General features: G+C 38.8%; 1 long non-coding RNA gene across 1 annotated transcript; it reads right to left on the bottom strand.

The window, feature by feature from the left end:
• Nucleotides 1–1,091: 1,091 nt before the first annotated feature.
• Nucleotides 1,092–14,456, bottom strand: LOC148118752 (uncharacterized). Its single transcript, XR_015735736.1, has 3 exons — nt 13,902–14,456; nt 13,645–13,705; nt 1,092–1,264 (listed from the first exon to the last, which is right to left on the bottom strand). It is a non-coding gene; the product is annotated as an uncharacterized LOC148118752 (long non-coding RNA).
• Nucleotides 14,457–14,858: the final 402 nt, after the last annotated feature.

The raw sequence follows: 14,858 nt of genomic DNA on the forward strand, positions 1-14,858 counted from the left end.
CCTAACCCTAACCCTAACCCTAACCCTAACCCTAACCCTAACCCTAACCCTAACCCTAACCCTAACCCTAACCCTAACCCTAACCCTAACCCTAACCCTAACCCTAACCCTAACCCTAACCCTAACCCTAACCCTAACCCTAACCCTAACCCTAACCCTAACCCTAACCCTAACCCTAACCCTAACCCTAACCCTAACCCTAACCCTAACCCTAACCCTAACCCTAACCCTAACCCTAACCCTAACCCTAACCCTAACCCTAACCCTAACCCTAACCCTAACCCTAACCCTAACCCTAACCCTAACCCTAACCCTAACCCTAACCCTAACCCTAACCCTAACCCTAACCCTAACCCTAACCCTAACCCTAACCCTAACCCTAACCCTAACCCTAACCCTAACCCTAACCCTAACCCTAACCCTAACCCTAACCCTAACCCTAACCCTAACCCTAACCCTCCTAACCCTAACCCTAACCCTAACCCTAACCCTAACCCTAACCCTAACCCTAACCCTAACCCTAACCCTAACCCTAACCCTAACCCTAACCCTAACCCTAACCCTAACCCTAACCCTAACCCTAACCCTAACCCTAACCCTAACCCTAACCCTAACCCTAACCCTAACCCTAACCCTAACCCTAACCCTAACCCTAACCCTAACCCTAACCCTAACCCTAACCCTAACCCTAACCCTAACCCTAACCCTAACCCTAACCCTAACCCTAACCCTAACCCTAACCCTAACCCTAACCCTAACCCTAACCCTAACCCTAACCCTAACCCTAACCCTAACCCTAACCCTAACCCTAACCCTAACCCTAACCCTAACCCTAACCCTAACCCTAACCCTAACCCTAACCCTAACCCTAACCCTAACCCTAACCCTAACCCTAACCCTAACCCTAACCCTAACCCTAACCCTAACCCTAACCCTAACCCTAACAACCCTAACCCTAACCCTAACCCTAACCCTAACCCTAACCCTAACCCGAAGATTCAGAAATCACTGTCCTTGGCCTTCTCTAGAAATTCTCTGCTCCCCACCTCCACCTGTTCTTAATGGAAGACATACAGGCAGGGTTTCAGCAAATGTATCATACGGAAGCACAGTTACCTACACCTGTGACCCAAGCCCAGAGAAAGGAGTGAACTTCATTCTTACTGGGGAGAAGACTATCTATTGTACCAGCAACAGTAAGAAGAGTGGGATCTGGAGTGGTCCTGCTCCACGTTGTGAACTTTCGACATCTGCAGTTCAGTGTCTAAAACCACAAATAGATAGAGGTCAAATGGTATCTATTTTGAAAGATAAATATTCCTATAATGACACTGTGATATTGTCTTGTGAATCTGGCTTCAACTTGTAGGGCAGCAAGAGAATTAGATGCAATGCCCAGGGCACATGGGAGCCATCAGTACCAGTATGTGAAAAAGGTGGGTGCTATCAGAACATGAAACATTTCAAAAATTTATAATTTATAGGAAGGGACTATGGACTTTACACAGGGCCCTTTGTAGTCCCTATACATTCAGTCACACAAGAGTGGATATACATAACAAAGAAGTCTTTCTTAGCCATCCCACGCCTCTATGGAAACACTCTAAAGTTTACTAAGTTGTTCATTTCTTTAAGAAATATAAGGGCAAAAATATTTGTTTGCCTTAACAGTATTTTTTTCCTGGTTTTTAGAGACAGGGTTTCTCTGTAGCTTTGGAGCCTGTCCTGGAACGAGCTCTTGTGGACCAGGCTAGTGGACCAGGCTAGCATCGAGCTCACAGAAATCCATCTGACTATGCCTTCTGAGTCCTGGGATTAAAGGTGTGTGCCACCACTGCCCAGCTTTAACAGTAATTTTTAAAAGGGAAATTACAAAAGCTTTCCAAGATTTCTTAGTTGTGTTGTGCTGGATGCTCAAAACATCAATTCAATGATGTTTTGTTAGGTATTTGTTGTTTGTAAACAAATTTTTTGTAAAGCAAACTAATCCACTGTTTAATAATCCTTAAGGTTGAAGAAAGCCACTTATTGTAATGAGACTCTTACAACTTAATTTACCCACCTCCATTAGCTGTGCATCGCCATGAGGTCCTGGACTACCAGCAAAATTTCAGCAAATTTCTGTCTCCAACAGATGCTCTATGGTGTCTCATGACTCTGCCTTTCTTTCAGCCAGCATTCAGTTTAATTTTCCCTGCCTACCTAAGTTCTGCCCTATCAACAGGTCAAGGCAGTTTCCTTATTCATCAATGATATTCACAGCATACAGAGGAAAATCCCACATCACCTTAAGCTGTAGAGAAAGCTGCTGACAGTCTGTTCTCATTCTCCTAGGCTTACCACTTTATATTTTATTATTTCTACATTTCTATTTCTAGAACCTACACTCTTATAATTTTTAGTCTTGGACTCTTCACTTTGATTTATGATTGCCAATAAGTCAGCTTCAAAATGAGAAAATGAAAACATTTTAAAATAGAATACAAGATAACAAACTTTGAAAGAATTGGTATATACCTAAAGCAATTCAGTTTATAAGTTTTTATAAGTCACAAACACTTTTTATTTTGGTTTTTTTTTTGAGAGACAGGGTTTCTCTATAGCTTTAAAGCCTATCCTGGAACTAGCTCTTATAAACCAACCTGGCCTTGAACTCACAGAAATCTGCCTGCCATTACCTCCTGAGTGCTAGGATTAAAGTAGTGTGCCACCACCACCCAGCCACAAGCACTTTCAAAAACAAGTTTATTGCTATTTTTCGCAAATGTTTGCACATGAGAATGAATGCTCTATATATGGATACAGAATCAGGAATAGTAGATATTTATGGGTCAATTATTTGGTATCTCTAATCAAAATTTATGAGGAACCACCTGCAAAGACATTGTATCCCATAAAACAAAAACCTTTCACAGATTGACAGCAACAAGAAAAAAAACCTAAGAAAATAAAGAAAATAAAAATAAGAAAATAATTAATTCTTGGGAACTTGATGCCTCAAAACTAAGACACTGTGTATAGTAAATTTGCAGCATGAAATGAATACAATTCAATGACAATTTCCAACAATTTATAACAGAAAAGCTAATTACAAAGCTACATTCAGAGTGGAAACACTCAGATTGAACAATGAGATTATGAAAAAATAGTCACAGATTGATATAATAGGACTTCTTGCTGGAAAGTGGTGGTGTATATCTTTAATCCCAGCACTTGGGAGGCAGACACAGGCAGATCTCTGTGTGTCCAAAGACAGAGAAACCCAAAACTCAAAAAAAAACTTACAACAAAGCTATAACAATCAAGAATGTGAACAATATTTAAGATATTTAGAAAAATACAATAATTTAATATCTGCTTCTTTTCACATGGATTATAGCATGAGATATAGAGTCTGCCCTATTTACCTGCCTAACACCATACACACCTGAGAAACATTGGTAGCTCCTTTTGTCCCTGGAACTAAACATCACTGAAACATATCATTATGGCTGGTGATAGCAGAAAGTTAGTAGCATTCTAATTATGTATTGCCAAAAGAAACTCAACATCACCATAGTTCTACCACCTTTTAAAATATTTGAAACATTTATATTACAAACTTTAATGTGGAATGCAATATTCAGTTTTCCAATCTGTCTTCCCACTACACACAAAGCATGCTCCTATGTGTATATAGACAGTGATATTACAAGCATAATATCCTACCATACTAGAGCTGCAGAGTCTCCCTCTTCCCAGGAAATCCACACACTTGGAGGCTCAGAGAACAAGGACCACAAGCCAGGTCACTACACAGACCAACAGAACCATAGCCTGGCTCATGGTCCATCAAAATTCCAGCAGAAATGACAGCTCAACTGACCTTCTCCAAACACCCTACACTCACCATGGTATAGCTAGTGGTCTTCCTTACAACTCATTACAACAAAAGCAGAGAAGAATCCTGGAAATAACACCTGTAAGCTACCTATCACTATTGTTTCTGCTTGCTAAGCCTTGCCAGACTCCCTCACTAGCTAAGGCCACCCAGCTGGGACTCAGAATATTATCAGCTCCCCTACTGGGTGAACAGAGATCAAATTACTCAGATATCACAGAACTTTCTGCTCTGCCCTTCCAGTTCAGTGCACAGGGCCATTATCTAGAAAGTTAGTGTTTTAGTAGACATTACTCCACTTTCCGTGAGCATAGCCTGTCCCTCACCCAAAGCACAGGGTCCTTTATGTGCACATCCCATTACACACTCAATTTGCAGTGCAGTCAAACCATTGCCTCATACCTGGGGAATCCTGCAACCTAACACAGGTCACATTCACAACTATTGTTAAAGAAAAGCAGGCCATTAATTATAAAACAATGAGGGTTCATTGTAGGACTTGGGAACAAGAAATAGAATGTGGATGTGATAGAGTTATAATCTCAAAAAATATTTTGAAAAGTTGAAACAGGCTTTATGATCAGGTGCTCCAGAAACTAGGGATTTGTATTAGAGCTCATCAAAGATTTCTCAAACATTTTATCTCAGAGTATGTATCTTAAACCAGTAAAATAACAGTCCTGTTATGCTTGGCCACAACATTTCTCTCTGATCTATTTTGGTAACTATTGTAACTATAGCAATTTGGTTTCATAATAAGATCAGTCAAGATTCTTGATTGCCTGGTCTGTGGACACCAAGAAATGACCATCAGGACATTTATGGAGCATCTAAAATTGATTACCTAGTTCCATATTGCTAATATCAACTACTGTTGAAGTAGGAAAGTTCTCAACAACTGTCTTGTCTCTCTCTTTCTGCACTGTGAATCTACCAGCTTCAATCTTTGTCTATGCACTCAATTCTTGCACAGATCACTCTTCATCTATAATCATACACTAAAAGACAGAGAGACTGGAGGTCACTCATTAGCTGGTTTATTTTTCCTTTTTACTGACCAGTCAAAGCCCAGTCCTAAAGAAGTTGTAGGACTATCTACCCAGCACTGGGCAGCAGAGGCAGGGTTAGGTATTTAAAGAAATTCTCAATTACATAGCATGAGGCAACAACATCACAAGCTCATAGTTTCCCATGCTAGGGTGGCAGAGCCTCCCCACACTCAACAAAGATCAGAGGCCAAGGGCCACTATCCAGGTCACCACAAAAATGAAAGTACCTATCTGGCTTATGGTTCATCCCTGTCCAAGCAGCTCTGAAAGCTCTGCCAAACTACTCTTCCTGGTCTGGGGATAGTGGCTCCTACATTCACCACGGCATGGCTTGTGGTCCTCCTTACAGCTACTTAGAGCAAAACAAGAGAATCCTGAAAGAACCTGCAAACTACCTCCAGTTAGGACCACCCAGCTGGGAATCAAGACATTAGCAGTTACCCTACTGGGTGAGCAGAGATAAATGTCTCAGAAAGCAAAATTCCTCCAGGTTTGTCCTTCCACACTATGGTCAGACAAGATCATAATCTGGGAAATTTGTAGTTTAGTAAAATCTTCTATTCTCCCAGAGCACTTCCTGTTCCTCTGCCAAAAAACTGGGTCCTATGTGTACATGTTCCATTACACACTCAAGGTCCAGTGTAGCCAACCCTTTACCTCATAGCTGGGAGGTCCTGCAACCAAACACAGGTTACATTCAAATAGTAATTGTTAAAAAAGTCATGAATTAGAACACAATGAAGGGTCTATAGCAGGGCTTAGAGAAAGAAAAGAGATAGTGGAAGTAATGTATTTATAATCCTGAAAAATTCTGTTAAAAAGTTGAAACAGGCTTTATGGTCATGTGCTCCAGAGATCAGGGATTTGTACTAGAGCACAAAAAGTACTACTCACATCATTTCTCTCAGAGCATACATCTTAAATATGGAAAATAAAATCATGGAAGGCAGAGTCACACCATTAAATTCAGCTCTTCTATTTTCTTGAACTACTGTGACTACAGTAAATTGATTTAATGATAAGTTAAGTTCTTTATATAGATTCTTCTCTATGTGGTCTGTGGACCCATGAAATTGAAAGTCAACACATTTATAAAACATCAAAAATTGATCACCTCACTACTCACTGCTAATGTCAACTACTGTCACAGCAGGAAAGCTTTTACCCTCCTTCTTGCCCATCTTTTGCCTCTTGTGACTACACTGGCTTTATAATTGGTCAGTGAACTCAGTTCTTACACAGGTCCCACTTCACTTGTAAATTCACAATAAAATTTAGAGAAGCTGGAGGATACTCATTCATGGATCTATTTCTCCTTCACACAGACCAGTCAAGGTCTAGCATGGTAGGAGTTGCAGGACTGTCTTTGCAGCACTCGGTAGCAGAGGCAGGATTAGGAGTTCACAGAAATTCTCAGTTACATAGTATGATGCAAGCCTGAGCTACAGGAGACATTAATCTAAACCAGTTGTTCTCAAGCTTCCTAGTGTTATGACTCTTTAATACAGTTACCATGATTAGTGGTCTCCCCACCTATAAAACTATGTTCACTACTACTTCATAACTATATTTTTGCCAGCTGTGAATTCTAAATATCTGTAATTTCTGATGGTCCTAGACCAGTCCTGTGATAGGTTCATTTGATCCCTGAAAAGGAGTACTGACCCACCGGGTTGAGAATCACTACTCTAAACTGATATAAATAGAAAGATGAACAAATAAACAGCATATAAAAGTGGAATGAAAATGAAAACCTGTGAAACATTAGAAAATAGAAACAAAGAGATTATAGCAGTAATGCCTTTGAAGAAAATGAAATCTAAAATATGATAACCAATAATTGACTTCTTTAAAATGATAGAAAATAATTGAACACTTAATTATACTGACTTTTAAACAAGAATAGGCACTTCCCTGGTAGGGAGAATGCCATTAATATGAGAATGTATGAATTTGTCCCATGTAAAATGTTAGCTGCTGAGTGCTGTACGCTGACACATGGAGTTACAGCCAATGGCTCGTGTATCAAGCATCTGAGCTGACTTCATTTAGTCAACCTGGATTGAACATATATCCATGGGAGAGTTCACTAATTGGAAACTAAATATGTAGCAGTTCAAGCTATCCTCACTAAACTGAACACCCACCAGTCTCTGTCTTCATTCATATGCAAGGAATTAATGTATAATGGGAAATTAACAGAAAGTCACACACAGTGCCCAACCAGGTCCTTCTTTGTAATGGATACCCCTGAAGCTCAGTCCCTTAAACTTCATTGTGTGATCTAGTTATTGTCCAGTCTTTCCCCCTTCTAATATACACAGTATACTGTTCCTACTCTTCTGAACTGAAGGAAAAAGCCATGCTCCACACAAATCCTTTTATTGTTATTGCAATGGATGCCCCACAATATGACTCAAAGTGGTAATTTTAGGACTCTGTGGTGCAGCATACTTGTAATCCAAAAATTTATGGTGGTTAGCCAGGAGGATAGCAAGGGCAATGCCCTGTGGGGCTGCAGAGAGGATTCAAGTCCACCTCAATCAGTATAGGAGACATTGACTGTAAACTGCTTTTCTAAAAATTGAAAAATGCTGCTACTTGAGTATTATTATACTTTCATGGCCCATGGGTTGTGACCCTGAAATGGACCCTTGAGCAGCATGTTAGAGACCATTGATCTGGAAGTGGGTCTTTTGGCTGGTTGTAAATCATGGTTTTCTCATTTATTATAGGAATGTACCTTAATGGCTGATTAATCCTGGTGAACAAACATTTGCATCTAATAATACTAATCTCTAAGAGGCATGGTTAGCATATTAATCTTTGGGGAATTTGGGATGCAGTCCTCCCTTACTGAAATTCTACTTTGTGTGACTTAATGTCTCCTAAGAACTAGTAAATTCTTATACCTTTAATTCTATTATCAATTATGCTCTCCTACTTCACAGTTTAGCTGTGGTGTGCACAGCTATAATATATACAGGAGAAACCATTCGTGAGCTTCATAAAATTAACTACAGATGGATTATAAACATAAATGTTAAAAGTGTAGATCTTCTGAAGATACTGGAGAGACCAGTAGTCTCCGAGTTTGGAAAATTTGGTGATATCTCTCCACAGGTGATAATATAAGCACTACAGGCACCACCATTTGCGGCTCTCAATGCTCTGCTTTGTGCAGACACAGTGCAGGCAGTGAAGTTATTAAGAGACTGGCAGCAGGGTGTTGCAAGGATCACTTAGGACTACTTGGGATAAGGCAGGAATACACTAAATTCTGTGTTTGTCCACTGGCTCCCAACCAGCCAGGAGAGGACGCATCACACCAGATGCCAGCCTCAGCAGTCCACTCCTCCTTATTTGGGGACAGAGTGCCCCTCACTCACCAAGCCCAGCCACTCATTCGCCTGTGGGGAGAGCACCATGTGGTGAGAGTAGCCCCATGCACCAAGGCCGGCCACTCATCCCCACCTGGGGACATTGGCCCATTACTCAGCTTGGCCCACCAGTCTGCCAATCTGTGAAGAGCAGCCACTCACTCACCATGGTGCTGCTGCCAAGCTGACAAACTCTCTCCCCACAAGGGAGCACAAGGTACAGTGCCTGAGAGAGACTGTGATTTCTTCAGGAAACACTAAACTGGAAGCCTTGCTCCCAGAACAACCCTCCCATTTGACTGATGGAGGCTCTGATTGGTTAGTGAGGTCTGAGAGTCAGAACCAGGTGAGCAGAAGGGATACCTCACAGCCTTCCCAGCATTAGCTACTAAAGACAGACATATCCCAGATTGGCTGGAGGTCTAAGTAAAACTCAACAGCAAATCTCTTGCTAATGTAAATCAATGGGTTTGGTTTAAAAGGAAGTATACAAATTCAGAAAGATTTGAGATGTAAGAATTAGTTATTATGAATCTTGAGCTAACCAGCCAAACAGTGTTGTAATTAATATATTTTCTGTGTGAATATTTGGTTCTAGATGGCTCTGGAAACTACCTGAGCAGTCTCCAACTACAGTCCTGGATATCTACAGCTTATAAGAAAGCTAGCCTGACTGTTATTAAGCCAGGCTATACCTGAAATTGTAGAAAAAAAGATATCCTGAATACTTATAGCTCTGAAGAGAAAGGTATCCTTACTGTCATGTCAGGATATACCTACAGCTGTAAAGGGAAAGTATACTGGATACCTACAACTATGAGGAGAAAGAAATTCTGACTGCTGAGAAGTCTGGCTGTAACTGAAGCTGTGGAGGGAAGGTAGCCTGATACCTAAGGTTATAAATAAAAAGGTACCCTGATTATTAGAAGTCAGGCCATTCCTACAGTTTTAAAGGGAATGTGTTCTGGATACCTACAACAATGAGGAAAAAAGATATCCTTGTGGAGGCCCAAAACTATGAGCCTAATTCCACCTTGTCTGAAGGTCAGAGTTTGAGGGTGCTCAAAGCTGTTAACAAGTGTGGCTACACACCCTGACCTAAGGTGTGGTTATTTAGTGTTTTGGACTTTAAGAGGGCCCATACAGGTAAATCCACACCCCCTTGAGCAAAGGTGGGAGAATTCAAACATACTTCTGCTCCTTTGGAATGAAAAGGTTTGACCTAGGGAATGACTGCCTTTAGAATACTTGGTCTAGGGTGGGTTCACTGCCTGAATAACAAATTATTTTTCTCAATAATTAAGGGCTTGATGGATCAAAGTATTGAAGCAAGGAGCTGTTCTAGTTGTCCTCTGCATCATGATAAAGCAGCCTTTTGTCTTCTTCCCCCTGTTGTATAGGGGTATAAATGTATATGGAAAATTAACTGCAGGAAGATTTACAGTATTCACTGGGACTCCCTCCAGGTACTATCCTTTGCTTCTGTTTTATTATTTTCACTTGTGTCTTCATTCTCTTTACTTATTTTTCTAATCCCCATGCCCCTACCCTGGTAAGTGGTATACTTGTCAAAGATGGTCCCTGACATATACTGACTATTGGGAAGTCCAGCTATACCCGAGACTGTGTTCCAGTGGGAGATGCTCTCCCTGCAGGATGTAGAAATCCTGCTCCTCTCCAAGAGAGCCATCACAGTTGAGACCTGCTTAACTCTGCTAAGAGAGCTTCAAAGCAGAGATGTCCATTGCTTAGAGATTTCCACCTCTCTAAGGGAGTTTCCTAGCAGAAGTGTCCAATGCTTCTCTGTTACACCCCACTAGGGAGTTTCCTAACAAATACGTCATTTTTTTCTCAGCTTCAGTCCAAATTGTTACTTCTCTGCTTCACTGGAGTAAATGGAAAACTGAGGCAGAAATATTGCAGTATCTCGTAAACAGTTGCTACTTCTGCTCTGCTCCTTTAATGGAGTTTGCCAGCATTGGTGACCAAAGCTTCTCTGTTCCAATCCACTACAAAGATTCTTATCACTCCAGTGAAAGATCTTAACCCAAAATTCATTCAAGAAATTTATTTGGAAGGGAAGAATGAAGGAGATGGGCTGCCTCTGCCAGGGTAGAAATGGGCAGTGGCCAACTGAACATGTATAGAACTTATATAGGACTTCTTAGGGGCAGAGTTTTCCCATAGAGAAAATTCTCGGGGTGTGAATTGGTTAGATGTCCATCTCTGATCTTGAACAATGCAGACAGAGATTGGCTGGATTTCATGCTCAGGGGCTGGTAGATCTCAAGCTTAGGATTAGCTGGTTTTGTGCTCAGTTGGTTAAGGGTAGAGTGTGTTTCTTTGGCTCTTGTTTCAGGGACAAAGTGTGTTCTTCCACTGGCTCCATAAAGCCTTTTGAGTTTGGATTCAGGGTCAGGTGTTTCTTTCATTGGCCTTGGATTCAGGAACAAAGTGTGTTTCTTTGTCTTAATTTTAGAGTCAGGATTTATTTCTTTGTATCCAGTTTCAGAGTCAAAATTATGTATTTAACTGGCTCTAGTTTCAGGGTCAGAATGTGTTTCTTTGGCTGGCACATTTACCATACACATAGGGTTTCATAAATTCACAAATTCATCTTACCATGAGTTTCTAAGTACAAACAGTATAAAAAGAACATCATAATGCTTGAAAAGATTGTTAACACTGTCAAATTTATTTCTACAGAAGAAATAGTCTGGTGTTGTAGGTGGAGGATGCTTGTTCATTCATGGCTGCCCAGACCCAAAATAATGACACAGAAACAATATTAATTAAAACACTGCTTGTTCTATCAGTGCAGGATTCTTATTAACTAACTCTGACATCTTAAATTAACCCATCTCTATTATTTTGTATTTTACCACAAGACTTGTGATTTACCAGTAATGTTCTAGGGTATCTGTCTCCTTCAGCAGATAAATGGAGTCTGACTCCACTTTATTTTCTCCTCTGTCTCTGCTTGGAATTCCTGCCTTGCGCTATTCTGCCCTGCCATATTCCCAAAGCAGCTTCTTTATTAAACAATGGTAACAAAATACATTCACAACATACAGAGGGGAATCCCAAATCACTGTGTAGCTGATTATAAATGTTTTGGCTAAAGATCTTATCAAATACTTTATAATAAGTAGTCCTCAGTATTTTTTTCAGGTAGTCAATGTCTACTGCAATATGCAAAGATTTTAACAGATTGTTGCACACAAAAACTTTTACTCCTATATAAAGTACAAAGATTTATCATACTGAATATATTCATAGGGTTCCTCTGCAATATGATTTTTCTCATGATTTAGATTATTCATACATGCAAATACTTTATCACATTGATTACATTCATAGAGTTTATCTCCAGTGTGTGATCTTTTATGCATTTGAAGAGTACTGTGAAGTGCAAAGGCTTTACCACACTGACTACATTCATAGGTTTTCTCTCCAGTTATGATAAACAAAGCCTTTACCACACTAATTACATACATAATGTTACTCTCCAAGTATGGGTTCTTTCATGCCTTTTCAGATGACTGTTATGTGCAAAGGCTTTACCACACTGATTACATTCATAGGGTTTTTCTCCAGTGTGTGTTCTTTTATGGATTTGATGAGAACTTTGACATACAAAGGTTTTACAACATTGATTACATTCATACGGCTTCTCTCCAGTGTGTATTCTTTCATGTATTTGAAGAGTACTGTGATATGCAAAAGCTTTATCATACTCATTACATTTATAGGGCTTCTGTCCAGTGTGTGTTCTTTTATGCCTTTGAAGACTACCATGCTGTGTGAAGGCTTTATCATACTCATTACATTCATAGGGCTTCTCTCCAGTGTGTGTTCTTTTATGGCTTTGAAGATGACTGTGCAGTGTGAAGGCTTTACCACACTGATCACATTCATAGAGCTTCTTTCCACTGTGTGTTCTTTTATGCCTTTGAAGAGTACTGGAATATGTAAAGGCTTTACCACACTGATTACATTCATATGGCTTCACTCCAGTATATTTTGTTTTATGCATTTGAAGATGATTGTGATGTGAAAAGACTTTACCATACTCATTTCCTTCATAGGGTTTCAATCTAGTATGTGGTTTTTCATGCCTCTGAAAATGACTGTCACATACAAAGGCTTTAACACATTGAGTATACACAGTTTTCTCTCTAATTTGACCTTTTTCATGCCTACAATGATAATGGTACATGAGAAAGCATTACTACATTTAATACATTGTTGACTACTTTTATCTGTATATATTAATTTTACAATTTAGTACCATTTTAAAGAGGAATTATATGTTAAGGTTTTATCACCATGTTTACAATCTTGTTTTTCCCCTTTATTAAGGCTTCCTTTCCATCTTTGAAGATAATTGACAACAGTCTTTATTACATGGTTCACATTTACAGAATCTTTTCTTCTGTACAAGAATTTTAATGTCTTTGAAGAGAACTGAAAAAATTCAGAGCTTTACCACTCTTATTGCATTCATAAAGTTTCCTATACTGTGATGCTACATTTGCTAAGTGAACTATGACAAACAGAAGTTTTTACACAGTCCTAATTCTCATGGTGCTTTTCTGAAATATGAGTTTGTTGATATATTAACAATGAGACTAGAAAACCAATTACTTGTATACTTGTACATCAAATTCAACAAGTAACTCAACATGGGGACTGCTAAATGTCCTCTATTTGTTCTGAGAGAGAAGTATGTTATATCTTTTCACATCCCTATGCTCATGTGACTTATATTCCAAGTAATATATGATATACCTATTAAAGGAAGAATAACAAATATAAGGTTTCCACATTGAGTTCACACAGTTTGACTTTCTGTCCTCCTAGATTTGAGGTATCTTAATCAAGACCTCCACAATAGCTGCTCCTTGATTCATGACTCTAACTGCTCCCTCACTAAACTTAACACAGTCACAAGTAAATGGGTTAAACTACCCTTTCTATGGACTATTAGTATAATAGAGAGTTTTAGAGACATACTTATCACCTTTTCAACATGTATATCTTTTATAATATGAATAATATGAAATAAATGGATTGACAATTTTACAGTATAGCTCTCATTGTATTATGATGCAAGTGGTAATATAGGTTAATACATTGTTTTCTTGACTTCTTTCTTAAAAGAATGACTTTCAAATGCACTTCACCTATTTGAATTTAATGTATATGATTTTGTGTGATTTTAATAATCATCAATGCATTTTATTATATGCACTGTTGCTTTTGTTTAAAACATATAGGATACATTACAAATTCTTCAGAGGTACATTTGTATCAGCTTATACATGAAAATTACCTTTGATGTCTTCTAGAACTTTGACAATGTTCTTCAATATTATGATCTTCCCAACAGTATCCTAAAATATAGTGGCAGAAAAATGTATGTTATTTTTTATAAATTGTGAAAAAACTAGTGACCAATTGAAGCAAACCTTGTAATCATGCCAGATTTAATAACCCCGTTCTTCTATCTCAATCATGTTACAAAAGAGCATCATTAATCAATGAACAGTTGTCCCCTTATTTGAAACATGAAAGATAATACAATCTTACCTATAGTAGTGAGATTTCTGTAGGTCTCCAGCATCACATCTTTGTAGAGATTCTTCTGGGAAGGATCCAGCAAAGTCAATTCCTCCCAAGTGAAGTCTACATGCACATCATCATAGGTCAATGCATTCTAAAATATCCCATACAGGTGTAAAACAGGAAGAATGACTTTGACAATACTGCAAATATATACTTCTTTTACAGTATAGTCATATTATTCTGGTGCTCCCCATACTTATTCCATGACATAGACATCACAATTTAATCACCAAGTCACTTTAGAAGCAAACTGAATAGGAGGTTCACCTCTTTCATTTCTGAACCCTTTGAATGGGATATATCTTTGTAAGAGAAATACCTACTAACCAATAATGAAAGATCTGTAAACAGATCAACAGTACAGAATACATATAAGAGAAATTGTGTGACTGATTAATTCCTAACTATAAAAAAGAAAAATAATATGAAAAAGCTGGATGCATTGAATCATGCTTCTAATCCTTGCAATCAGAAGGCAGAGGCATGCGTCTGAGTTGGACACAAGCCTAGTCCATGCAATCACTTCTTGAACAGCCAGAAATACATATTAAATACCTGTTTCATTTGAAAAAAAATCAAACAAAAATAAAAGATAGAAATAACTCATAGGTTTTTGCTAAAGTTCCTACAAAGAGTTATGCATTCACTTCATTTCTATTCATCTACCAGAAACCTGAAGTGCCCCAATTTAAAATGCAACAGAAATAAGATTTTACTAAAAGACACTGTGTGTTTAAAAAGTTACACATGGACAGATGGAAACAATAGCAATTAATATGATGATTACAAATAATCAACACAGAGCATGAAAGATAACTCAACAGTAAAGAGCCCTCCGGGTCTTGCATACAGGTGGGCTCAAGGACTTACATGGGGGATCATAACTATCCATTATTCCAAGTTCAGGGTTTCCAGTACCAT

This window comes from Myodes glareolus, chromosome 20 (assembly GCF_982192425.1).
Source record: "Myodes glareolus chromosome 20, mMyoGla1.1, whole genome shotgun sequence".
In the NCBI taxonomy this organism is placed as follows: domain Eukaryota; kingdom Metazoa; phylum Chordata; class Mammalia; order Rodentia; family Cricetidae; genus Myodes; species Myodes glareolus.